This window comes from Camelus ferus, chromosome 5 (assembly GCF_009834535.1).
Source record: "Camelus ferus isolate YT-003-E chromosome 5, BCGSAC_Cfer_1.0, whole genome shotgun sequence".
Lineage (NCBI taxonomy): Eukaryota > Metazoa > Chordata > Mammalia > Artiodactyla > Camelidae > Camelus > Camelus ferus.
Window position 1 is genome coordinate 24,578,293 of NC_045700.1, and position 25,599 is coordinate 24,603,891.

At 38.9% G+C, this 25,599-nt stretch overlaps 1 long non-coding RNA gene and 1 pseudogene across 1 annotated transcript in view; both read left to right on the forward strand.

Annotated features, from left to right (window-relative positions):
* LOC106730492 overlaps nt 1-25,599 on the forward strand; it is a 654,858-nt gene that overhangs the window by 28,058 nt on the left and 601,201 nt on the right. Inside the window, exons 9-14 of the long non-coding RNA XR_004319837.1 lie at nt 6,703-8,543; nt 9,396-9,533; nt 9,628-9,777; nt 10,568-12,775; nt 13,732-13,902; nt 14,115-14,325. This is a non-coding gene — a long non-coding RNA (uncharacterized LOC106730492). The remainder of the gene's footprint in view (nt 1-6,702; nt 8,544-9,395; nt 9,534-9,627; nt 9,778-10,567; nt 12,776-13,731; nt 13,903-14,114; nt 14,326-25,599) is intronic.
* On the forward strand, nt 18,823-21,127 carry LOC116663612 (annotated as a pseudogene).

Here is a 25,599-nt window from a genome sequence, read left to right on the forward strand (position 1 = left end):
ATTAGCCGTGCAGAAGCTCTTACATAACTACCACAATGGGTGGAGCAGTTGTCTTCTTGACTCCCAGGGACTCTGCCTGCCGTGTTCACCAGGGCTCAGCACGGTCCCTGGCACGGAGGCGGCGCTCCATCAGTATCCAATGAATAAAGAGAAAAAACGAATTAGGGAGATGCTCATAAAAACCATAGTGCAGTATTAATTTTTAGGTGTAATGGTGCCATTGTTTAGAAACATCTACAAGGAAACCAGAATGGTAAATATTGAAAAAAATCTCCCTGGAATTTTCAATTATAACAGCGTGCTATATTTACCTACACAGTTTCCAATTTTTCCTCAGACGTTTTTCCTTCAAAGCTGTCCAGTAGAGAGGCTGTGGGCTCTCCCGTTGGGAGTGGTGGCTGGGAGACTTCTGGCCCCGGCGCAGTTCACCGCTGGTGGGGAGCTGGGATTACTAGCTGCAGGGGTTGCCTTCAAGAAGCCTCTGAAGACTGAATGTTCTGGAGATGTTAACGGGTATACGTTGTGTCTGTTTTTGAAGAGATTTTCCACTGAGTGATTTTTTTGTGTGTGGGTGAGAGGGGATGCAGTCAGTTATATATTATTCTTTCTAACATTTAGCGGGACTTCAAAAGAGGATTTTATTTCAAAGATGTAAAAAAAAAAAAAAAAAAAAAAAAAAAAAAAAAGGCTTCAAACATGGAGCCAAGCACAGCCACCAGATACCGGGAGTTCTGAGTGCTCTGAGAAGGTGTCCCTCCCACCTGCACATGGACTGCTTGCCAGGGGACCAGCCAGCACCAGATTCCAACCAGAGAAGACCAGTGCCCAGCCTTGGGTTGGGGCTTTGGTGGCTCAGGCTCCAGGAACTTCTCTGCTGTGTCTCTGGTGAAGGTGACATCGGCGGCTGATGTGCGTAGGGCCACCTCCTTCACTGGGGACTGAAGGCACTCCAGAGCTTACACGTTTCATGGGCCTAGGAAAACATTTAAGGCCTGATCACAATTATATTGGTTGCAAATTACAGGAAGCTCAAAATCCAGACTAATAAAAACAAGCGAAATACAACATTACGTCATCCTCAAGGAGGGTTTCTTAAAAATGTCATTACATTTGAAAACAATTTTTAGGTTAAACGTTTTCACTCTGCATACCTTCCTCCATGTGCTTGATGATGGCTTGGAAATAGTTGATTATAAATTTGGCTTGTTATTCGAGGCCTAATATTTCAGAAACAAAACAGTAAAAAATTCCTCCAAAATTATTACAGCAAAAAGATTGTACTTAATGTGGAATGTGGGTACATTTTAATCTGTTTGCTATAATTGCTCCCTAGAAGTGATGGTGCATGGGGTCTGCAGAGCATTTAAATAGCCTCAAATCTAGGAGACTGAGTGGTAGAAAGCACAAGGTTAGGTATATTTTAAAGGGTGCTAAGAGAACGTAGCATAGGTGCTGAGCAATATTTCCTAATAAAGTGAAGTATCCAATGAGCCTTTTGCTTTCAATGAAATCTTTTATGATGTGCAGACAGATAACTTTGAAAGAGATGGATCTAATCCTTAAGTACATAGTACTTGATAGACAGTCTGGATGAGGAGAAGGTGAGAGTTTGACCTCATGTAAATAATGCTGTGCGGTGCATCTTGTGATGTGTGCTTTTATGTTAAAATGCTTAATATTGGTCTAATCTGTACAGCCAGGACAAATGCTCATTGTTTTCCAGTCGACTACCCTTCTTCAGTGTAACTCGCGTGTTGGGGAAGGGGAGATGACAGCTCCAGTTTCAGTTAGAGAGGCTGTGAGTGAATGTACAACTCTCTCTGGAATAGAGTTATTTCTTAGCATGCTCTGAGCTTTGCTTGATAACAGGAAAGGACTATTTTAAAGTATGTTTTATCCCTTACATAACCACACTGTTTGCACATCAACAGATAAGAGTGCTCGGCTGCTTCCATTTCAGGCCGCTGTTAATTATGTTTTTATCATCCTAGAAGGGCTATGTTTGTAATTCAGTGAGTCCTTCAGTGCTGGCAATTAAATTTTATTAATTAATATAGTTGTCTAGTATTTAAGAGAATAAATTGTTCATTTTTAAACTTCGTTATCTTGTATTCTTAAAACATTTTTCAGACTATGACAGACATGCAGGTGTACTCATGGAATAGTAGCTTTAAGGTCCATTTTATCCATGTGCACACCACCTTTTGGATTTAAGAGTTCTGTAGTGCTTTTTTTTTTTTTTTTTTTTTTTTTTGCTTTCACGCCTTACTCTGTTTTCCTTTCACAGAACGTTATGAAGTATTGGTTGCAAGTATTAGTTTCGTTCTTGATAGATGAGGCAACTGAAGGTATGACTATTGAAATGAGCTGCAAAGTCACAGTCTTTAGTTAACCCCCAGGGAAGGGCTCTCCAGATTTCTGAAGGAACTCTTTGATGAAAAAAGGTAGGATGTGGAGTTTTAGTGATTAATTTTTCAGCTCCATGCTCTTCTCTTGAGTTGGCCTGATTCAAAGCATCTTCAGGTAGAAGTGAACCCACAAGACCCATTAGGAAGGGATCCTGTGTGTCTTGTCCACCTGTGTTTCCCAGGCACACAACCGTAATGATAACTAGGAAGCATTTGTTGCCTCAGTGAATGAGTGGAATCAATGGGTGGGAGTAATGGCTCCTAACAGAGGTTTGCCAGTAGCACCTGGGGCTCTCAGCAGAGCTCAGGAACAGGGGGCCTCTGTCCAACCAGTGAACCGGCACAGCCTGTCACGATGGCTCTCTTGGCTGGCCTTGCCTGCTCTGCCCGCTTCACTCGTTCCCCTCAGGCCACCTTGGGACTTGAGTCTGGTGCACAGGCTAGTGATTTTGATCTGTTCCTCTGCATCAGAAGAGATTAGGAAGAGATTCAGATTGGATGAGATAGTGGAAGGGGGCCAAAGGCCTCCCAGGTGGGGACAGGTGGAGCATTGCAGCAAAGGCGTAGAGGCAGTCAGAGCAGCAGAGCTGTGTCTGGGGGGAACTTCCTCCCTGCGGCTCCATGGTTCAGCATCCCTCCCCTTCAGCACCCTCCCCTCCTTCATTCTGCCCTTTCCCCGAGACAACTAGCTTGCTGTCCCCAAAGAACTGCCTTGGCTGAATTCTGCCGAGTGCTATGCTGTGGCACCGAGGACGCTGAGTCAACAGCCCCGTGCTGCCAGGGTTACCGTTCCTGGGTCTCCACCGCACCTTCTCCAGGAGGGGCATGGGGACACATCTCTCCATGGTCTCATAACCAGGAATAATTGTGTCTCTCCTGAGCAAATGGCTTGTTCTTTGTTTTAGGGACACTGCAATTCATGTAATGGATCACGTTTTCCTCTCTTAGTAGCCTGTCTGAAAGCTCACATTCAAATTTACAGCCTACCTTGGGCAAGTATATAAGACTTCCGGGCAAGAATTTTGTCTCTTTCAATTTCGCTGTGTTTTCTTTTAGAGTTAGTTCAATCACCTATTTTAAATTTAGTTTATCTTATTGTATCCAATGCATTTTTGTTTGTTTTCTGGTTTCTTTGCTTTTTAATAAACCAATTTACATCCTTTTTGGGGAAAAAAGCAGGGTATAAAGAAATAAAAATAAAGACCAGTGTGTTCACGCAACATCTTTATTTTAGCTTTTTTTTAAAAAAATTCCCAGGCCTTAAATTCATATCTTTTCCTCCTCTAATCTCAGCATCAGTCCACAGCTTGTCTAGTGCCATAATCCCGTCTGGAGGCATTTTTTTTTAGGAACTTGACCATTATATTAAAAGTGAGGTGTTAATAGCTGATCCCCACAGCTGCTATTTTCTAGCCGTGTGAAGTTAGCTAAATTACTTAATCTTTTCCATTTGTAAGAGGAGTAATAACATTTATTTTTTGTGAAGGTTGTGAGGATTATATGAAATACTGTTTGTAAAGTATCTAGTACCATATTTGACACATAGTAAGCCCTTTGTTTAAAACAGTCTCATAAGTGGGAAATGCCCTGGCATTGGAGTTTATAAAGTCTCTGCTTTTTCACTCATTAGGTTAAGACTTTGGGCAAATCATTTTACTTCTTTGGACCACATTTTTATCATATGCAATTTTATGGCATGGCCTGGAGAGTCCTTGTGGTTCCAACTTCGCTATTCTTGGATTCTTAGGCTAGCCCTGAGTCTGTCCTCCCTAGAAATGGCGTGGATATATTCACCTCGGTGAGGAGATGTCTGGGGGAAAAGGGATCCAGATCTGAAGCAGGGAAACGAAATGGTCTGTTGTGCTGGTCTCGATGTTCTTCACTGGTGTTGATTATGGTGTTTGCAAGGGTGATAGGGTCTTCTGGAACACTGTGAATGGCTACTGATTATAGTCCTGAGTTCAAGTGGATTTCAAAATACACGCCATGATGGACGTTATTCTCTGTAGCGAATGTTCTGTAACCCGGTTGCTTGGTGAATACACGGAGAGGTATCAGTGGAACAAAGGGAGCTGCTGCTGCCGGTCAGTGGCCATGCTGACCAGTGATCACATTTGGTTCAGTCACGGAGTCAATCAAAACAAGTGTCTGTGTCCAAGATATGGTTTCTATTCAGGAACTATTGGGCAATAAGAGACCCCAAATGCACGAGGGAACTCATTTATCAAGAAGATAAATAAAAGAAGAGTTTGTAATAGATGATGTAGAAGAATACACTGAAATTCTACACTCACAGCAATTCATCAAGATGCAGGGGAGCTCTGTGGTTCAGCGCACAGCATTCTTTAGTGTGTGGTTTTGGCCAAGTTATTTAATCTCTCAAAGCCTCAGTTTCCTCATATCTCAGAGGCATATTAATATTCAGCTCATATGGTGTTTCTAAGAGATAATATGAGTGACAAGATATATTAGTCATGGGCAACTATTATTATTATAACTGTTAGTAATATTACAAACTTCAGATTCACACTGGACTTCAAGGTCTTGCTACCCTAATCTAAGAAAGTATGTGCACTACAAGAATAAATGTTAAAAGCAAACCATTAGGTGATGAAATGATTGAGTGCATATGCAAAGGGGAAAATTCTAGTGAATGTTTGAATCAGTGTACCATGTTTATTAATTTTTGACCCTGGGATCTTACTTTAAAAAGGTAGCCATCTACTTCTGGTTTTGACTGGTTTCATTCTGTGAGTGTAAGGTGGGATCATAAAGACACTCGTTTTCATAAATGTCCCCCGTTACTCCATGGTCCTGTTTTGTCTGCTTTGTTTGAAGCTTTCCTTTCCCACCTTTGTGGGGTAAATGTAAATATGCTCAACATGTTCAGAGAACAGATTATACCCTGAATCCTGAAAAATCTTTATTTTATAATGTAACTTTAAAAATGGCAAAAAAAAAAAAAAAATTAACCCTGAAGAAAGTGAGTGTTAAGAGACTGTGGAACTACTGTTACAAAAACAGAGAAACCACTGAAAATAGTCTGGTTTGGGTTCGAGTATTTTTGTCTCAGTGAGCTTCAACTTTGCTTGGTCCACTGAAAACTCGGTGAAAATTTGAGATTCTAAGTGGTAACAACGTGTGGTAGTTACAGCCTCAGAACCGAGCACCTGGGAGTGGTGGTTTTCTTGTGTTTCTTTGTTTGAACCTTTCAGAAGAGAAGTGAAATTCTATAATCCGAGTTTCATTGATAGCTTTAATTTTGACCTACATTTTCAAGTGCAGTTTCTTCTACATCAAGTCCCTATGCTGGTCCATTTGGATTTGAAAACTTTATGGATAATTTTGCAGGCAGTATTTGAATAAAAAAGAAATTAGAACTGAAATCTAGGGTTCTGGTTGCCTAACACTTAAAAATCAGAATACCCTTAATTCAGTTTTTAAGAGATGTTTCATATTTATTTATTATTGAATTAATGCACTCATTTCTACAAGCAATTTCACTACATTATTTTTTTTTATTTAAAGAAAACGTTGAATTTTGGTAAACATAACATAAAATTTGCCATCTTAACCATTTTGAGTGTGCACTACTGTAGTGTTAAGCACGTTCATACTGTTGTGCAACAGAGCTCCAGAACATTATCATCTTGCAAAATCGAAACTCTATACCCATTAAATACTAACTCTCCATTTCCTCCTTCCCACCAACCCCTGATCAGTTCAGATTTGAAGTTGTGTATGTATATGTTTTGTGATTAAAATTTGATGAGGCCAGAGGTCATCTAGATGAGTTGCAAACTGTAGAGTACCATGTGCTTACTTGAAAATATGGATAAGAGGCAGGAGTAAGTGTTCTTAGTTAGGTGAAGTATGGGATGCTATTTAATGGCAACCTGAAGTACTTGAAAGGCAGATAGCCCTCATGAGTTTCGAGTAGTAAGGTTTACAGTTAAAATCAAAACCAGAAATGGAATAAGACAGAAAGCCCTGATAATGAAGAAGGGCAACTTTCGAAATACGTAAATAACTGAGAGAAGTTGTGAAATTATTTTCCATTGAGAAAGGCAAATATTCACTTCAATGTTGTGGTTTTGTCAAAGTACTGCCAGCATGCCAAGGAATATGTTATCAGGTCCTGAGCGAGCGAGCCCCTTTCCTAGATATTGTGGGTAGAAGACAAAATCCAGAAGGAAGGGATCTTGGAATGTGGGTGCTGATACCTCAGAGTCTTCATTTGCTTAACTGAAAGTGTTTATTTATTTATTTTTAATTAAAAAAAATTTTTTTTCAGGGTTACCCTTGCTTGTGAAGACCCATGGAAGGGTAGGATCCAGGACCCCTGGGTCAGAGCCACTGTTTTTCTGGGAAGGGACATGTTTTAAGTGCAGCCAGGAGGGCCACTGGAAGGACAAATGCCCTATATTTGGGGAAAGTCCACTAGGACCCTGTCCAATATGCAAAGAAAAGGCCACTGGAAGCAGGGCTGCCCCAGGTCCCAAAGAGGGCTTGGGGCTCCCAAACCAATGATGGCTGAGATGACTGAAGACTGATGGGGCCCAGGACCCTCCCTGGCTCCCAAAGGACACCTGGTCATTTCTCTGAAGGAAGCTTGGTTAACCCTTGACGTGGCAGGCAGGAAAGTTATTTTCTGATTAAATTTTGGGGCTGTCTACACTGTGCTGACTAATTTCCCTGGACCCTTGTCCTCCCAATCCTGTGTAATTGGGGATCAATAGAAGGCCCCAAACCACTTGCTCACCAGGAAATTTACTTGAAAGCGTTTAAATAATGCTCAGGGTCCTGACTGGGAAATGAACATCATGGAAGAGGTTTAAATCAAAGAAAGAAAGAGTGAGGTCCTGACACCCTGGTGCAGGTCTCCTCCACTTAAAAAAAGTCAAGATGACAAGATGCCATCTTATTGGTTACCTAGCATCACCACCTTCATAGGTACCATGTACTAATACAATGGGAGGGATATGACAGGATGATAATGATGATGGTGGTGTTGATATGATGATGTTGAGAATTGTGATCACTCAGCTTCGTGGTTGTTCCATCCTTCTATCAGATCTCCTGCCTGATGATGTTCCAAAGTTTAGAAACTCAGTGTTTGATGATACTCCTTAAGCCTCCACAATGTGAAATTTATAGATATCATGACCTAGAGTCACTTAAAACTTGATTCTAGTGTGTTACAGGTTCACTTTACATTAAACAAGTTTTTAATGTGTCAATCTGGAAATTTAATGATCACTTATAAACTTGCTCCCTTCCTAAAAATGTATTTTGAGACCAAAACAAATAAATTAAAAATTTTAAGGAAATAACCCTTTTAAGTGGGAAATTATTTAAACTTGTTCTTGTAATTTTATATCAGCATTTAATTAAATATTTTAGTTTGGTTCTGGAATGAAAGCTATAGCTTCATTTTAATAATGGAGGAGAACACTAGGGTAGCTAAAAAAATGAATATTGCCTATATTAAGTTTTTTGAATTAATTAAATACAAAGTCTTGTTTAGTTATTTGACTTTGAAATACAGGGTAAGAATTTTAAAATTTCCATTCAATTTTTTAATGATGCTTTTCTTATTTTGATATAAATTTTTCCCATCTCTGAACACACATATTTTGCCTACTCTGGGCTAATTCTGAGTGGTAGGGAGAGTTAACCTAAAATTAAAAGTAGGTTTCAAGCAATCTACAAATTAGGTGATTCAAGCACAGACAGTATTAGTACTACTTTGGTAGTGATGTGCTGCAGGAAAATATGATGAGAGGAATAGCAGTTATTGAGAGCTAATTAACTAAATCTGGGTGGCAATATGCTCCTGAGAGGTTTTTTTTTTAAGGTCCTTCCATTGGTAGAGTAAACAGAGATGACCCCAGTATTAATGAGAACATTGGCATATGAAGAATAACCACATGCTACATCTCTATCTCATTCATTGCTTGAATCGGTGGCTATTTGGTTTCAAAGCCTGGATTCTTTTCCTTTCTGAAGCCCCATCTGATTCTCTTTCTCTTGGTTGATAGGGACCCCCTTCCTGATTGGAGGAAGACCATTTCTAAGGCAAAAGAACGTGGGTGGCTGTACTCCTCTGCTAGGACCTACATCAGAGTTAATGTAGTGAGTACACTCTTTGACCAGAACTGTTGTCTACGACTTGGGAACACTAAAACATGTGGAAAGAGTCCAGCAGACAGGAGAAATGGCACCAGATGAGAACCTTAAGGACCTTGTGGATAGGTTTAAAGAAACGCTAGTAATTTCATCAGTATTTACCAATAGTTGTATGTTTTTCATGTCCCAGGTGCTATATGCATCTTCTTATTTAAACTTCACAAAACCTTGTAAGGTAAATCTTCTCATTAATCCCACTTTGAGATTAAAAAAACAAAACAAAACAGAGATTTAGAGAAATTAAATCATGTTCCGCAAGCTTATGCATGTGGTAAAAGATCTGGGGTTCACCCAAAGATTGTCAGAGCCCATCACAGGTATGTCAGTTGTTCTGGGGGAGGATATGAGACTTGGTTGCTGTTCTTTGGGAAACCATTTTGCCCAGTTATTGCCAATTAGTTAAATTTGAAGTTCTTTACAAAGTTCTTTTTTGTTCTGCTTCCTTCCTTTTTTTTTTGACGTCTGGTTATTTGCTTTCCACTTCTCATATCACTCTCAGATGTGAAGCATAGGTCATAATTCCTGCCCGTTCTCTTCTCTCACTGCAAAACCTGGATTAATTGGGACAGAGGAGCCAGGAATATGGTGACCAGTCAGTTTCTCTGTCTGTGCCCTTTAGCCCAGCTATCAGGATGAATTCAGAATAGGCACACTCAAGGATCTCCATGAGTAAAAACTATCAGCTTTGTATAGATAACTATATTGGGTGTGTTTAAATGTACAACTCTGTTTTTCTATTATTATGTGATATTTCACGTTGACTTGTCAAACTGAAAAATACCCATATTGATTTTGCAGAAAGCTTCACATGTGAGATAAATGCACTCCAAGACTTCTCACAAGGAGCTCTTTGGAGCTTCAGATGTGAAATGGATCATTCCTCAATCTGTAATAGACCCTTCTGTGAAGCTCTTCAATCAAACCTGAGAATATAAGGTGAAATTGAGGGGAGGATGGGAAACCCCTATAGGTGGATTTGAGTGAAGTAGCTGAGAAAGAACCTAGGGTATTTGCTGCCTCTTTTTTTCAGTTCTTTTCTGGAGCATAGGAAGACTGTCAATCAAGGTGTGACCTTACACGCTGTCTGTGTGTAATACCTGGAGACAACAAGCTGTAGAAGGAATGTCGTATGCACCTTTGATTTCTTCCCATTTGTCGTTTTCTTCCTGAGAACCTTCAGGTTATTCTTTAAAGCAGTTATTTTGTGTAATTTATTGTTTTATTATGGGTTTCTCTTTCCATGAAATTATTTATATTGTTATAGATAATAGGATGAATTTATCTTTTGAGAAAAGCATAAATGATCTTTAAAAAGTTAGTGCTATATGATAACTACTTTAGTTGGAGAGATGTCATATTTTGTTAAGTGATGATCCTGGTAAGTACATCTTATTTAGAACTCATGTTTGTAGATCATGTAATGACTTTTAATTAGTTTGTTCCCAGTAAAGCAATAACATAGATTTACCCCTACTAGGGGAAACAGCATTCTTCTGAAATTAGTTTTTATGCCACATTTTAAATTTATTTAGGGGCACATTTTCAGTTGGACATCTCTAGGTTAATTAAAAAAAACTCTAGAATTTTCAATGGGCTATTTAGTTTGGGGGAGCAGTGAATCCTGACACTAGTCTGAGTAATAAAAACTATGCTTTAAAATTTATGCTCAAATATAGAATATGTTTGATAATAGTTTTGGTTGCTGAAGAAGCTGTGACATGTTTGCTATCCCATGTCTGTGTCATAGTTTTTCTAAGGCATGGAGACGGGGTTGTTCGTAAAGCTGGAATGTTAGTATAATCTTAAGAGCATATTAATTGCCCAGGAGGTTTACATATTTGTTCTGCGCATGTGATTAAAGATCACGGCAGCTTGTACAGCATAATTTTAGAGATGGAGAAAATGGCTATTGTAATACTTGCTACTCTCAGTTTCCTCTACAGCAATGCCCTTACACCTTTCTTTTTCAGGCGTTTTGTAGCATCCTAAACAGAAGGATATTGAAGGGAGCTGATTCTGCTTTGATCCTTGTGCTTGTTGTCAAAGCGCTTGGGATTGAAGAGACTGTTGGCTACAATTGACTGTGACAATTAGGAGATGATCAGAGCCCTAGAGTGGAGCACTTAAAGGGTAATTTACATGTCAGTTTGTCGAATAAAAAAAAAGATATTCAGCTAAGATTTTTTTTCCCTCAGAGCCTTGTAAACTGCAATTTGTGCTCTGGTAAGAAAAACCTGGCAGAGGAGTTAGGATAGCCATTACCATTTGAAAAGAAGCAATCATAAGGCCGCCGCTGAGCCCTTTGTCCACTAAAAACGCTGATTTGCAGGCAGTGAGTGAAAAAGTGGAACCGTCACTAAATAAAACCTAGAGCTAGGTAACTACCCCCACCCCCACCCTTGGTGGCTTTTTAGTGTTGGTTAAGGGTGCTTTTTAAAAAACATATCTTAAATCCTACACTAACTATCATTATAACTGTTATTGGTCATGAATGTCCTTTCTCAAAAAAATAAAAGGATGCATTGAAGAAGTGGTAGGTGGAACACACACCAATGGTCAATGGAAAGGCTAGAGCTGGCTATCAGCTGTGTCTTATTCTTTTCCCTTTTGTGCACCATCACAATTTTCCTCTAGTCATCCTCTACACTGTGCTATTTCCCCCCACTGTATCAGTGTGCACCTAGGTTTCTCCAGTTTTATTTAGACTCCAATTTTAAAGTGAGTACTGTATTTCTAACCTTCAGATATTTAGCCTATTTGAGTGCACTTGGCCAAAAAAATAATGCAGTTTCAGTCCATGGTTTGCTGTGGGTGCACTTGGCTAAAAAATAATGTCGTTTCAGTCCATGGTGTGCTATCCATGTGTGGTCACCTGTACACTTTTCTATTAGGTAATCCGTACACACAAGTAAAAAAAATAGCTACAAAGCTAAAAAAGATAGTTGCCAGTAAATATTTGGTGATAGCAGTCACACATGATCCATTTAGTTGTCAAATACAGTTTTAAAAATTAGTTATTTCAAAAGTTTTTTTGTCTCCTCATCACCCCCTGGAGACCATTAATAATAATAATAATAAAAAAAACATAGTTGCAAGATTTTCATTTGGATAATTACCTGAAAAAAAGTTAATCTATCACCCTAACCATCTTATCCAGGTATATTTAAATTTGGTGTGTGTATTTAATTCAGATATATATTATCTTTCAAAGGCAGATACATTTTATACTCCATTTTTGGGATTCTTGGCTATGGTGAAGGGCATTTGCAGAAAGGCAGCAGAGCGTTAGAAATGAGTTTGTCTTTATACTAAAACACCAGGCTTTATTGATGAGAGCTAAGATCATGCGTGTCCTTCAAAAGCCAAAGTTTCCAACAGCCAATTTCTGTTCTGGATACTGTGTGTTAAGTTTTAAGGCTGTCTTTCCATTAAAGACATTCACTACGTCTGAATAAGAGGGCTTTATTTATCTTCATTTGCATCTAATACCTTAACAACAACAACAGCAAAATTTTTTTTTCAAGAGATGCCTTATGAAAGGGAGTCACATTCTATTTTGGGGTGGTTTCTGAAAATCACAATAGTCACTGTGGAGACCGGTTGAGAGAAGTCAGTAATTCATAGGCAGGTGTGGGTGCCTCCTCTGACTGCTTTGCAGGAAGGCCCTGAGCTTCTTTGTAAAGTTTTCCAACTTTCTAGCTTTCCTTGTGTGCATTGGCCCCTCACAGAGAACATACAAGCAAGAAAAGAATAAAAATGAATAAGTGCATAGGGTATTAAGTGCAAAGTGGGTAATGAGAGAGAGGGTCAGAGAAGGGCTGGGCTTCCGTAGCATGTGTCTGGAAAATGCAGGCAGTGGTGAATCTGTATCAAAAATCAGGCACAGCAGGAGGTGTTCGTCTCCCAGGTAATGGGTAAATGATGAGCAGATGAGCCATCCTCGTATTGATTTAAGCATTTTGTTCCAGCCAGTCACAATTAACTTTGATTTGTTTTTACTTTCCCCTTATAGGTTTGCATTTAAAACACTCTTGGAGCACTAATTGTATAAAATTCTGGTAACTGCACATTCTCTTTTTAGAGAGGTAATGAGTGAATGAATGAAAAGGCAGGGATTATTGGCCATTCTAAGGGGGGATTGTCAGAACATTTCTACTTGACTGAAATTCTTTTGGAAGGTGAGCTGGAACAAGAATCTTGCAACTAAAATGAAGTGACTCTGCATGTGGTTCTTGGATGTTTCTTTCATCAAAGAATTCCGCAGAATTGTTCTTAGGCATAGAAGTTGATTTAAATTTTATTTATGAGAAAATACTTAGGTGAATCCAATGAGAACATTTTAAAGTATGCGTATTTGACTCAGCAGGTAAATGAGAGTCTTTGAAAACTCATTTGGAATTATTTGAGATGAGTTTTCCTATTATCATCACAGTGTTTTTTTTCCCCCCAGTATAGAGATTGCCATGTTGTGACAAATAAATTATTGAAATACTTCGAAAAGTTTTTAGAAATGTGCCCAAGGAAACAATATGTAAATTGTTTAGTTAATTCACATGTCTATTTAGCAAAATGTTGCTGTTACTGAAAAGTCCTCGAACCTTTAGCACGACATTCCAGAGCATCTACAGTCCTGTTTGAATGTACACCTCTTTGGTTGTACCTGTTTGGAAGTGGTATTAGAGTTACCAGCCTTAGCAAATAAAATTAAAGAGTTCCTAGTTAAATTTGAATTTCTGATGAATAATGAATAATTTTTGATATATATATGAATTATCAATATTTGCATTTTATCTGGCAACCCTAGGTGGCACTCTGGACAGACATTGCAACCATGCATTGAATGGACAATTTAATTATTTATAAATTATAAATTGTCATTTATAAATCATTATACTTTTCACTGTCAGAATAGGTCACCAAACTTGCCCCTTCAAATGGAAATCAAAAGTCTCTTTAACTCATCAGTGCTGGGTTTAATTTCCCCCATAATTTTCCCAGGGCAAGGTGTGACTTGTCATTTCAAGCGTAGAGTAATTTCTGGCTGACTAATATTATGGAGACTTCAGAGAAGGGGACTGAGGACCGGGCTTACCTACACTGATCAGGCTCTGACTGGAGTGTTTGGTGGTTACAGGAACAAAGGACTGAATGATACGATGAGGACATACTATCTTTGTGAAGCTACATCTTTCCTTTTGTGGCAGTATTGTGACGACACATACATATACATTTGTTACCGACCCTCCTGAGACGGTCGCCATCAAGGTTCCTTCTGCCCGGAGTCATTGGAACCAACAGAATCAGAGTGAGATTCGGTTTGGAAGCAAAGGAAAGCTTCAGTCTTGGATCAAAGAACGGAGAGGTGCAAGGGGAGATCTGGAGCACATGCTGTTTCCTGGACAGGCACTGGGGGGACTGCCTTGTACGAGTGTCCTCAGCGGGGGAGGGGAGGGGAGGGGACGGAGTTCTCGCGGGACAGGTGCAGCTGCGCTGCTCACGCTCCCAATCACAATGCAGGGCGCAGCGTCTCTGCACACGGCCCCCACCCGCCCCCACCCCCACCGCCGCCGCCGTGGACTGAGTGTTGTGCGCCGTGCAGCACCTCTGCCGGAGGCCCGTCAGCTGAGGTGTTGGGCGCAGCCGTTTCTGAAGGGCCGGGTGCGAGGCCTCTGCATACAGACCCCTGTGAACCAGTGAAACTAGACTGAGCACAGAGGAAAAGAAAAAGGTTAGACTTTATTTTATTACCCAGAGTCTATTTTTATTTCCCAGGAGTGGTTAATGGGCTTTGCCTGTGACATAAATATATACACATACAGACGACCAAGTTTGAAACCCTCGTGATTCTAATCCTGGTAGGCTCTTTGGGGAAGGAAAAGATTCCATGTTCTTGCACTTTTATTTTATTTCACTTAATTTCGTTCATCATAATCGAGTTGCCATGAAAAAACCAGGTATCTGGTTTATTTTGGGGGCCAGCATTCATTTTTGCTAGTGTCATTTCTGTCATAGTCAGTTCAGGCTGCTGTGACAAACCTCCATAGACGGTGTGGTTTCTCAACAACAGACATTTATCGCTCACAGTTCTGGAGGCTGGGGTCCGAGGTCAGGGAGCCAGCAAGGCGGGGTTCTGGTGAGAGCCCTCTTCCAGGCTCGCAGGTGGCCATCCTCCTCCTGTCTGCACATGCTGGACGGCGGGAACTCTGCTCTCTTCCGTCCCTTTTAAAGTCAATAATAATCCCATACATGAGGGCTCTGCCCTCATGCCCCAGCCCCCTCTCAAAAGCCCTACCTCCTAATACTGTCACACTGGGGGTTAGGGTTTCAACACGAATTTGGGAGCGGGGGACACAAACTTTCAGTTCATAACAATTTCTCATTGTCCTGATGCTTGTTTATGGTCGGTCAGAAGGACTATTTGTGGCAGAAAAGTTTGGAGCCCTGTTTCCCATTGCCTAAGGTCCCTTCTGATCGCACCTGTAGTGGAGAGGTCCTGACAAGCCCGGGTCTCCAGAACGTTTTTCGAGTCTTCCTAAGTTCTGCCTCAGACCCTTCTCCAGACTGCAAAAGCCTGCTCAGTGCTTCCTCAGGCTTAGCATGGAAGCGTGGCGGCGCTAACTCCCTCAAGGGCAGCCCTCAACTGATGGGAGCCAGACGCCTGTGGAAAAATGTTTCAGCCACCTATCTTTCAGATGGGCAGTTCTGAGAGGCACTCAGCAACCTTCTCAGAGGTTCTGTCTTCAACAGCAGACTCTTATGTCCCCTCATGGCACAAAATTTGGCTTTTCCCTCAACTCTGCGTCATTTTCTCCATTCGCTCATTATTTCTGGAAATAACCAACATGCAACCAATTCCTTGTCTGAAGATCTGCTTTCAGAAGAACTCCAGCTAAGACTCCCCTGATACTCCTTTCCTCCCAGCACCATGGTTCTCTCCTTGATCTAGATTCAGATATTTTGCTTCCTCTGTTTCCATCAAGGCTTACTTTATTTATTTTATTTTATTTTATTTTTTTATCAGAGGAAGTGAATCCTGCCACTGTACCTTCTACTAAAACTGGGTCAATTTGGTTACCAAGCACACGGGTACATTCAACGCATCTAAACTTTCCTTTACAAGAAAAACCACTTTTAACCGAAAACCCACTGCATGTGAGGGCATATGCTAAGGGATCCATGAACATTGTTTCATTTATTCCTCAGCATATCACCAAGAAAGAATCAGTATTTCTATTTTATAAATGAAGAAACTGAGACTCAGAAAAATTAAGGGGTTTCTTTCAAGACCCCAAAGAAGCTAGTAAGTGGTAGAATAAGCATTGGGTTCTGATCTGACTCCAAAACTCATTCTTTATTTTTTTAAACTGAGGTATAACTGATTTACAGCATTCTTTTAGTTTCACATGTGCAACATATTAATTTGATACTTGTGTACACTGTGAAATGATCACCATAAAAAAAAATCTGGTCACTATCAATTATCATAAAAAGTTACAAAAATTTTTTTTCTTGTGATGAGAACTTTCAAGATCTGCTCTCTCAGGAACCTTTGAACATGCACTGCAGTGCCATTGACTGTGATCACCATGGTACACACCACATCCTCATGACTTGCTCATTTCACAGCTGCAAGTCTGTGCCTCCCAATCTCCTTCACCCCTTTTTCCCACCTCCAACACCCCTCCCACCAGGCAGTCACTACTCTGTTCTCCATATCTGTGGATTTTGTTTTGTTTGTTGATTGTTTTGTATTTTATATTCCACATAAAAGTGAGATGGTACAGTATTTGTCTTTCTCTGACTTATTTGGCTTACTGTAATACCCTGGAGGCCTATTCACATTGTTGCAAATGGCAAGATTTCCTTCTTTTTTGTGGCTAAATAGTATTCCTTTGTGTATGTATGTGTGTATGTATGTATGTGTATATATATACCACATCTTCTTTATCCATTCATCCTTTGTTGAATTCTTAGGTTGTTTCCGTATCTTGGCTGTTATAAAAAAGCTGCAATGAACATATGGGTGCTCATATCTTTTCCAATTAGTATTTTTATTTTCTTTGGATAAATACCCAGAAGTGGAATTCTGGGTATCATATCATAGTTCCATTTTTAATTTTTTGAGGGACCTTGATACTGTTTTTCATAATGGCTGCACAAATTTACATTCCCAAAGCAGTGCATGAGGGTTCCCTTCTCTCTACATCCTTGCCAACAAATTGTTTCTTCTCTTTTTGAGAATAGTCATTCCTAATAGGTATGAGGTGATATCACATTGTGGTTTTGATTTGCATTTCCTTGATGATTAGTGATATTAAATATCTTTTCATGTGTCTGTTGGCCATCTGAATGTCTCTTTTGGAAAATTTTCTATTATTTTCTGTCCATTAAAAAAATGGATTTTTTATTTTATTCCAGTTTTTTTCTTGTAATTGATTTCTAGTTTAATATCATTGTGGTCAGCAAAGATGTTTGATGTGATTTTAATCTTGAATTTATTGAGAGTTGTTTTATGGCCTAACATATGACCTCCCCTGGAGGATGTTTCATATGAATTTGAGCAAGTTGGTAGCAATTTAAGTTTGAGCGAAATCTAAAACTCTACGTTTTTACTAATCCTCTCCACATTTTATGTTTTTGATGTTACATTTTACAGTTTTTAATTTTGTGTATCCCTTATTTGATTATTGTAGTTATGGTTATTTATTTGTTTTTGCTACTTTTGTCTTTTAACCTTCATACTAGCTTTTTAAGTGATTAATCCACTGCCTTTATGATAATTTACCTTTACTAGTAAGATATACACTTTCTTATGTTTTCTTGTTAATAATCAATGCCTTTTATTTTTCAGCTTAAAGAAGTCCCTTTAACATTTCTCATAAGGCCAGTTCAGTGGCGACGAACTCCTTTAGCTTTTGCTTGTCTGGGAAAATCTTTATCTCTTCTTCAGTTCTACATGATAACCTGACTGTGTAGATCGTTCTTGGTTGGAATTTTTTCCCTTTCAGCATTTTGAATATACTATGTCACTCCCTTCTGGCCTGCAAACTTTCTGCTGAAAAATCTTCTGATAATCTTATGGGGGTGCCCTTGTTATGGAACATTTTTTTTTTCTCTTGCTGCTTTTAAGATTCTCTTTTTATCTTTAACTTTTGACATTTTGATTGTAATGTGTCTTGATATGGATACTTCTAGGTTCATCTATTTTGGAACTCTCTGTGCCTCCTGGATCTGGATGTCAGTTTTCTTCCCTAGGTCAGGGATGTTTTGTGCCATTATTTCTTCAAATACCCTTTTCTCTCTTCTTCTTCTTGGACACTTATAATGTAAATGTTATTTCATCACAGGTGCCTTAAGATATCTTCACTTTTCGAAATTCTTTTTTTCTTTTTGCTGCTCTGTGGAGTCAGTTCCACTGTCTGGTCTTCCAGGTCACCGATCCTTTCTGTTGCTTCATCTGGTCTGAGCTTGAACTTCTCTAGTGTAGTTTTCAGGTCAGTTTTGTATCCTTCAACTCCGTGGCTTCTATTTGGTACTTTCTTATACTTTCTGTGTCTTTGTTGAAGTTCTCACTGTGCTCATCCATTCTTCTCCCGTTTTGTGAGCCTTTTTATGACCTGTAAACTCTTTTTTTTTAATTGAGTCATAGTCAGTTTACAATGTTGTGTCAATTTCCAGTGTAGAGCACAATTTTTCAGTTATACATGAACATACATATATTCATTGTCACATTCTTTTTCGCTGTGAGCTACCACAAGATCTTGTATATATTTCCCTGTGCTATACAGTATAATCTTGTTTATCTGTTTTACATATGCCTGTCAGTATCTACAAATTTCGAACTCCCAGTCTTTCCCTTCCCATCTTCCTCCCCCTTGGCAACCACAAGTTTGTATTCTGTCTATTGATGAGTCTGTTTCTGTTTTGTATTTATGTTCCTTTTTTTTTCTTTTTTTTAGATTCCACATATGAGTGATCTCATATGGTATTTTTCTTTCTCTTTCTGGCTTACTTCACTTAGAATGACATTCTCCAGGAACATCCATGTTGCTACAAATGGTGTTACGTTGTTGTTTTTTATGGCTGAATAGTATTCCATTGTATAAATATACCACATCTTCTTTATCCAGTCATCTGTTGATAGACATTTAGGCTGTTTCCATGTCTTGGCTATTGCAAATAGTGCTTCTATGAACATTGGGGTGCAGGTATCATTTTGAAGTAGGGTTCCTTCTGGATATATGCCCAGGAGCAGGATTATTGGGTATGACCTGTAAACTCTTTATCAAATAAATGACTTATCTCCACTTCATTAAGTTTTTTCCCTCTTAGGTTTTGTCTTGTTCTTTCATTTGAAGCATTCCTCTGTTTCCTCATTTTGCTTGACTCTGGTGTATTTCTATGTATTAGGTAAAACAGCTGTCTCTCCCAGTCTTGAAGGAGTGGCCTTGTGGAGGAGATGAAACTTATCTTTCAACCTTGCCCTAGCTCTTGGTTGTCTCTCGAACCTTTGTGATTGTTTAAGCAGCCTGATTGTTCCTGGTAGGTCCCAGTTGATGAAGGTGTATCAAGACCTGTCAGTGTTCCAAAAAAGAGGGTTGTCAGTCAGCACCGAGTTTCAGGCTGATTGGAAGCCAGACCGTCAGGCAGCAGCTTTTAAAGGATGTTAATATACACACTCCTGTGGGATTGCAATTGTAAATCCTGCTGGCCTCTAGTCCGTGTGATCTGGCATCCCCTGGGCAACACTTGCAAAAATCAGGGATTCAGACAAGGGTATAAGCTCTTCTGGGAGGTACCAGGGAGATGTAGGGAGGCAGAGGAGGAGCACAGAGATGGTGTTTCCCAGCCTCCGTTTCCTGAGAGCACCTCTGTAGCCTCTAGATGCATGGCACACCTGAAGCCTGCCCCCAGGCTGAAGCTCCAGGACAAGTGACTAGGCCTTTTTTACAGAAAGGCAGAGGATGCGTTTCAGTCATCTGTCTGTGCAGTGCCCTGGGGGTGGTAGTCTGCCAAGAACTGTTTCACTGATTGTTCCTGAGAGTCCTGTGGGACCCAGGAATGCAATATCCCCTGGCCACCAAAGCCAGGAGATCAAGGAGTGTCTCTTGTGTGAACTGTGTGTGCCCGCTGGCTTTAGCGAATTAGTGGTAGAGCACAGGACCAGGTGTACCTGCCAGCTTTTGCAGGGCTGCTAGAGAGCACAGGGTCAGGGTGTGCCTGCGGGCACTATTCAAGGTGGAGGGAAAGCACAAAAACCATGCCTGCCAGTGCCTTCATCCCTGACAGAGTCCCAGCAGGCCTCTGCTCCACTGTAGAGGCTTTATGATTAGCAAATGAATCTCCTTCACATTCAGTCTAGGCACTTTTCAAACTGTTGCTTTTGTGCTGGTCCCCGGGATGAGTGATTCCATGTGTGAGCCCTTTAGGAGAAATATCTCAGTTTCCTACAGCTTTGGTTTTCAAAGCCAGGCATTCAGGGAGCTCATCCCTCTGTTGCTGGTTTGCAGGTCCCAGTGGTCTGGGTACCTGGGCTGGGGCATGGACTCCTTGCTCCAGGTTTGTGGGCTCCCTCCTGACCGTGGGTCGCCAAGTTGGGCCTGGAGCTTTTGGTGAGACTGGTTTCTGCCTCTTCTACCCATCCTCATGTGGCCCTTTTATTACTTATTGTGAAGGAACTATTCAGCTAGTTTGCAAGTCTTTGTCAGAGGGTATTTTTCCATATGTAGTTGCAGATTCAGTGTGTCCATGGGAAGAAGTGAGTTCAGGATCTTCCTACGGTGCCATCTCCGAAGCCTGTCATTTTAACCACTATACTATAGAGCTCACCATATAAGGCTCTTAGAAATTAAAATTTTGTTATCAAATACCAATATGAGTGGCTAAAGGAATAACTGGATAGGAAGTAGAGGTGAGAGAATTGGTTTATATCAAATTAGGCAAAATCTTTAAAAAAAGTTTCTGCTCTTTTGCTCAGGCCTTTGCTACTAGCAGGATGAGCAAGTGTCATGGTCTTTGTACTATTAGGAAGCTATGGGGCCCCTGATGAGATCAGAAGTGCATGATAAACAATCCAAGAAAGCCCACTTGGGAACAACCCTGAAGGCCAACCCTTTTGGAGATTCTTTTCATGTGAAGGAAATTGTCCTGGAAAAAAGTAAGGGTTGAAGGCAAACAGCCAAATTCTGCCATTCCAGCTGATCAAGAGGAATGGGAAAAAAAATTGAAGTCTTTGTACCCAGTGATGGTTGCTTAAATTTTACTGAGGAAAATGATGAAATTCTGGTTGCTGGATTTGGTCACAAAAGTCATGCTGTTGGTGACATTCCTGGAGTTCGCTTTAAGGTTGTCAAAGTTGCCAGTTTTTCTCTTTTGGCCTTCTATGAAGGAAAGAAGGAAAGACTGAGATCATGAGTTTTGATGTTAAAAACATGGTAGTAATAAATTTTCATATGCCAAAAAAACTCATAAAAGCTTCTTATATCGACTTATAATTGAGTAAAAATTCTGAAGTGCTGCTTCCATCATGAGGTCTGGAGCTCTATAAATCTATGTCTGTTTTGGTTTACAGAGCCTTACACATGGTAGGACTTGAAAAATATGCATCGAATGAATTAATTGGAGCATTGTAGAATATGGTTTAAATTGACTTCAATGAACTCAAATTCTTAGTGATCCACCTTATTAAACAATTGACTTTAGCGTCTTTTAAAGTGATTTGTTACTTGAAAAAATAAAATCCTAGTAGTGTCACATGATTTAAGACAAAGTGTTTAGAAAAATGCTGTAACATGGTTCTCAATGAAATATGGTGACTTCAGTTAATTTAAAACTCTTGGAGGAAAAGGGAAGTAGAAAGATTCCATCTGATGTTATAGTAGGCACATAATTAGAGGTCTGGAAGTGCTAGTGTGCAAAGCTTACGTGTAGTAACATGACTTTCGTGGAGACAGGGAGCGGCTACCCAGAAAAGCCACAGAACATCTATTCTCCACTTGGAAAAGGGTGGGAGAGTTAGTAACCTTTTTTTAACAACTTACTTAGAGGGGAATGAGGACCCATTACAAGTCTTCATTGTCTACCTATCTTGACAAAATAATATATTTAATAAATATTAGAGTTTTGAACTCCTTAGAAACTGACTACAGTTTGGGATCAATTCTGTAAACCCAGCATCTTTATCCTATTGCATCCCTTGGTGTAGAGGTAGGAGTTACCCATGCAAATGGGTTACCCTGACTTTTTATTGACAGAACTTCAAATTCTCTCTGAATTTCCATGCAGTTCGGGACCCAACTCTATGGCAGTTTCTAAAACCCTCAGGAGGGTGTTAATTTTGAACAGTAATAAAGATGAGCATATGCAAAAGATGAGATAGTGCTTTGCTGATTACTGTTGGTTTCTTATGGCAACTGTAAAAACTGGCAGCCCCTCAAGAGAGGAGGCAGAAACTATTGTAGTCCCAGTGCCTTCACCACTGGCGGAATTAGCTACACCAAAGAAACATTACATCAAAATGTAACTCAGTCTTTCCATGTTCAGCAATGGGAGCTATGTAATAAGCAAAAATAAATTTTGTCTATTGGATTTCAAGACTGTAAAAAGAAGTCTAATATTTTGCCATTCAACATGTTGGATGGAAATGCCTTAAGATAAATTCAGTACAGTCCAAAGGAACTTCAACATATGTATAAATGTCTAAAATTCTACTCAAAAGATTGATTGATTGATTGATTTTTAGATATACTTTTAAGGTTCTTTTTGCATGAGAACCAAACTTCTTGCCTAAAAAATTAAGTTATTTTGATCGGCTGAATTTTAATGGACAATTTAAAATGTAAATAACAGAGAAGAATATGATTATTATATATTTAGTTACATACCAATTACCATGTCTGAATTCTAATTAGGATTAGGATACGTGAATCAGTGCTAATATATGGATAAACATAAAGTACCCAACTGACCCAGTTAGGAGAATTAGACTCACATACACCTTTACATAATTAATGCTAAAAGTGGGTACAGACTCCATCCAGAATATTTCTTAGACCAAATTTAGGGAAGTCCAGGGCATTTTTCTTCAAAAATGCCTAAAATGATATCTGATATTCAGTCCCTATGTTTAAGCTTTTATTTGGTTAAGAGCACTCACCAGCTTGAAGATTTTGGATAAATACCTCAAATTATAAAGTTGTATATGTGAACTAAGAAGCATTCGGTATCATCATTAGACAGACATCTGTGACTTTTAACTCTCATTGATGTAAGCATTCCTCACTTTGTACTAATGCGAGACACTATTTGAATCAGAACTCTTGGGGTCTGGAAAGACAAAGAGTCTAATGAACCCATACCCTTTCAGAGAAGAGAGAAACATTTTCTTCTTATACATGTGTCACCTATAATTGTTGGCAGAGGTGGTGTTACCATCAGAAATTAGGGCTAGAGGTAACAAGCCATGGATTCCCACAAGCTACTATACAGATACCCGAGATCGCTCTGGGAATTAGCCCATCACGTTTGTAAGATAGCCATGTTTTCTCACATTTAAATCTGGGGCTCAGGAAAATAGCTTCTACTGTGTGAAATAAGAATGACTTTACTTGGGAACATTCACTGTTCTCTCTGTTTAGAAGAATATCTGAAAGGTAATAGTGGACTATCATATACTTCAAGCTTTAAAAGTTCGTCCTTTGGACTACCTTGCAAGTCAAGGTTGACTTTAATGTAGAAAAGCTCTCTAGTTCTTCCTTATATGAATGATAAGTGGCATGATCAGGATTACAGAGTGAGTGTTCTGTCCCTGGATCTCTCTCCTAGAAAGGTAGGCAGGGACCAAAGGTACCAGGTCTCTATATTTAAGCTGTTCTTTGCTGAACAGCATACTTACATAACTTCTACTCATCAGTGGGGACCTGACTGTATTATCACATAATTAACTTATCAACTAACAGTGACCTTAAGCAGGTGCTGACTTTACATGCACACAATTTAGGCACTGGTACAATCTAGTTTATTAATTTTTATTTTATTATTCCCGTATTCTCTAAATGTAATATTCTATAAACACTGTATTGTTATATAATATACTACTTAGTATAGTACTTAGAGAGTAAATCACTAATAACATAAAATTAGTCTATTATACCTAAATATTTCAAAGTTTGCAGACAGAATGGTTTGGTAGAATAAAGCAAGCCTCAGAAAACATGATTTCCAGGCATATTTGAGTTCTGTGAAAGTGAATAGTCATATTGCCTCTTGGACCTCCTTTTCCTAATATTTTAAATGAAGAAATTGAAACAAATTTTCTTTAATTTTTTCCCACGGATCTTTATTTTCTATGCATTTGTTGAATGATGATTAAGAACATAACTTCATACTGAGTACTAAAATTGGGAGGATACACTTTCATTTTCTTCTTGACTGTTCCAAAGTTTAATAAGTTTAATTTAGGTGGAGTACTGACATTTTCTGTGGAACGCTGAACTCCATTAAGCCTCTGACTAAAACTTTTGTTTTTTTGATGGATAGGCAAAATATAATTAAGAACTTATAAAATGTTTGGCCTTATTCACATGTGTCAAAAATCCAGAAATAAAAATGAAGACTTGCTTTATTTAGAGAAGAGTATACAGGCTTTTGTTAGTTCCAGGATGATAACAAGGTGTTAGAATCATAGAATGCAGAACTGCAGATTTATGTTTGGTACCCTGCCAGAAACTACAGGGTTGAAAGAACATGTTGATTTATGTATATTCTCAAGATTTTGTTATTCAGTCTCAGGCTGTTTGACCATTTGCTGGGATTCATATTCTATTTCTAATTCTTAACCTCAGACTAATTCTTAGAATAAAAATATGATTGACTAAATGTTAGCTGTGGAATTCAGTAGGTTCTGATAGTATGTGATATGTATCTATAGTATAGTATCTATGGATAGTAAGAAGGGAAAAAAAATCAGGAAAACTTAATGTGTCTGACCAAAACTAAGAAAAAAAAATTGATTTCAATATGTCATATGTTATTTGGAGCACTTAAAAATACTCATTCATCAAGTCTGAAAATGTGCTCAGAATTTATTTTAAATGATCCAACTATTAGCTTTTATATTTCACATCCACAGCTTCTTTATTGTTTTACAATCTCTACATCTTTGAGGTGAGTCACTTTTATCAATATTTCACACCTGAAATGACAAGTTAATATTATTGATGGTGGCAATAAGTTGAGTTGATTATTCTACTATCTCTTATTGAGCAGATTTACAGTGCTATCAATAATGTTCCTTAGGTAGTTAAATGTTTTAGATAATCTTCTTATAAATGCATATCCTATACATATTGTACATTTCCATGTTATCATAATTGACATTTATAACTATACAATAGTTATCACTACAATGTATCAGTAATAAGGCAATAACTACTATTTATACTGTGCTAAGTATTTGCATTTTCCAGAGGTTCAAATACCAAAGGGATCCAAGGTGGGGCCAAAAGAAGGGATAAAGGAGACATTCTAGACTCTAAATAGAAAACATTCAAAAATTGCTTTGATATCAGATTTAAGGAGAAAATATGCCAATAAGAAAATGCTTTTTTTCAGGGTTAAATCGGCATTTGTTACTTAATAGCATTTGTCATTTTCCAATTTTTCATGAGTAGCAAATTAATTTCAAATCATTTTGCTCTTCCAAATGCCTTTGTGTATTGTGTTTCTTTTTTCATATTCTTTTGGATAACATTTGAGGAAAAAATAAGACTACAACAGTCATTGATTACAGTCAGGATGGAAGACAGTTGTAAGACCAAGGAACAGGTGGAGTATGTATGATGGGAATATTCACTTTTTGTGCCACCATTTTGTAGCTGTTTAAAAAAAAATTTTTAGCAAATGGTGGATATTGTTTCTTTACAAAAAATGGTTCTGTACTGGATCCATCTGCGAAGTATAAACATGTCATCAGCACTCATTTTCCATCTCCAAAAAACATTCC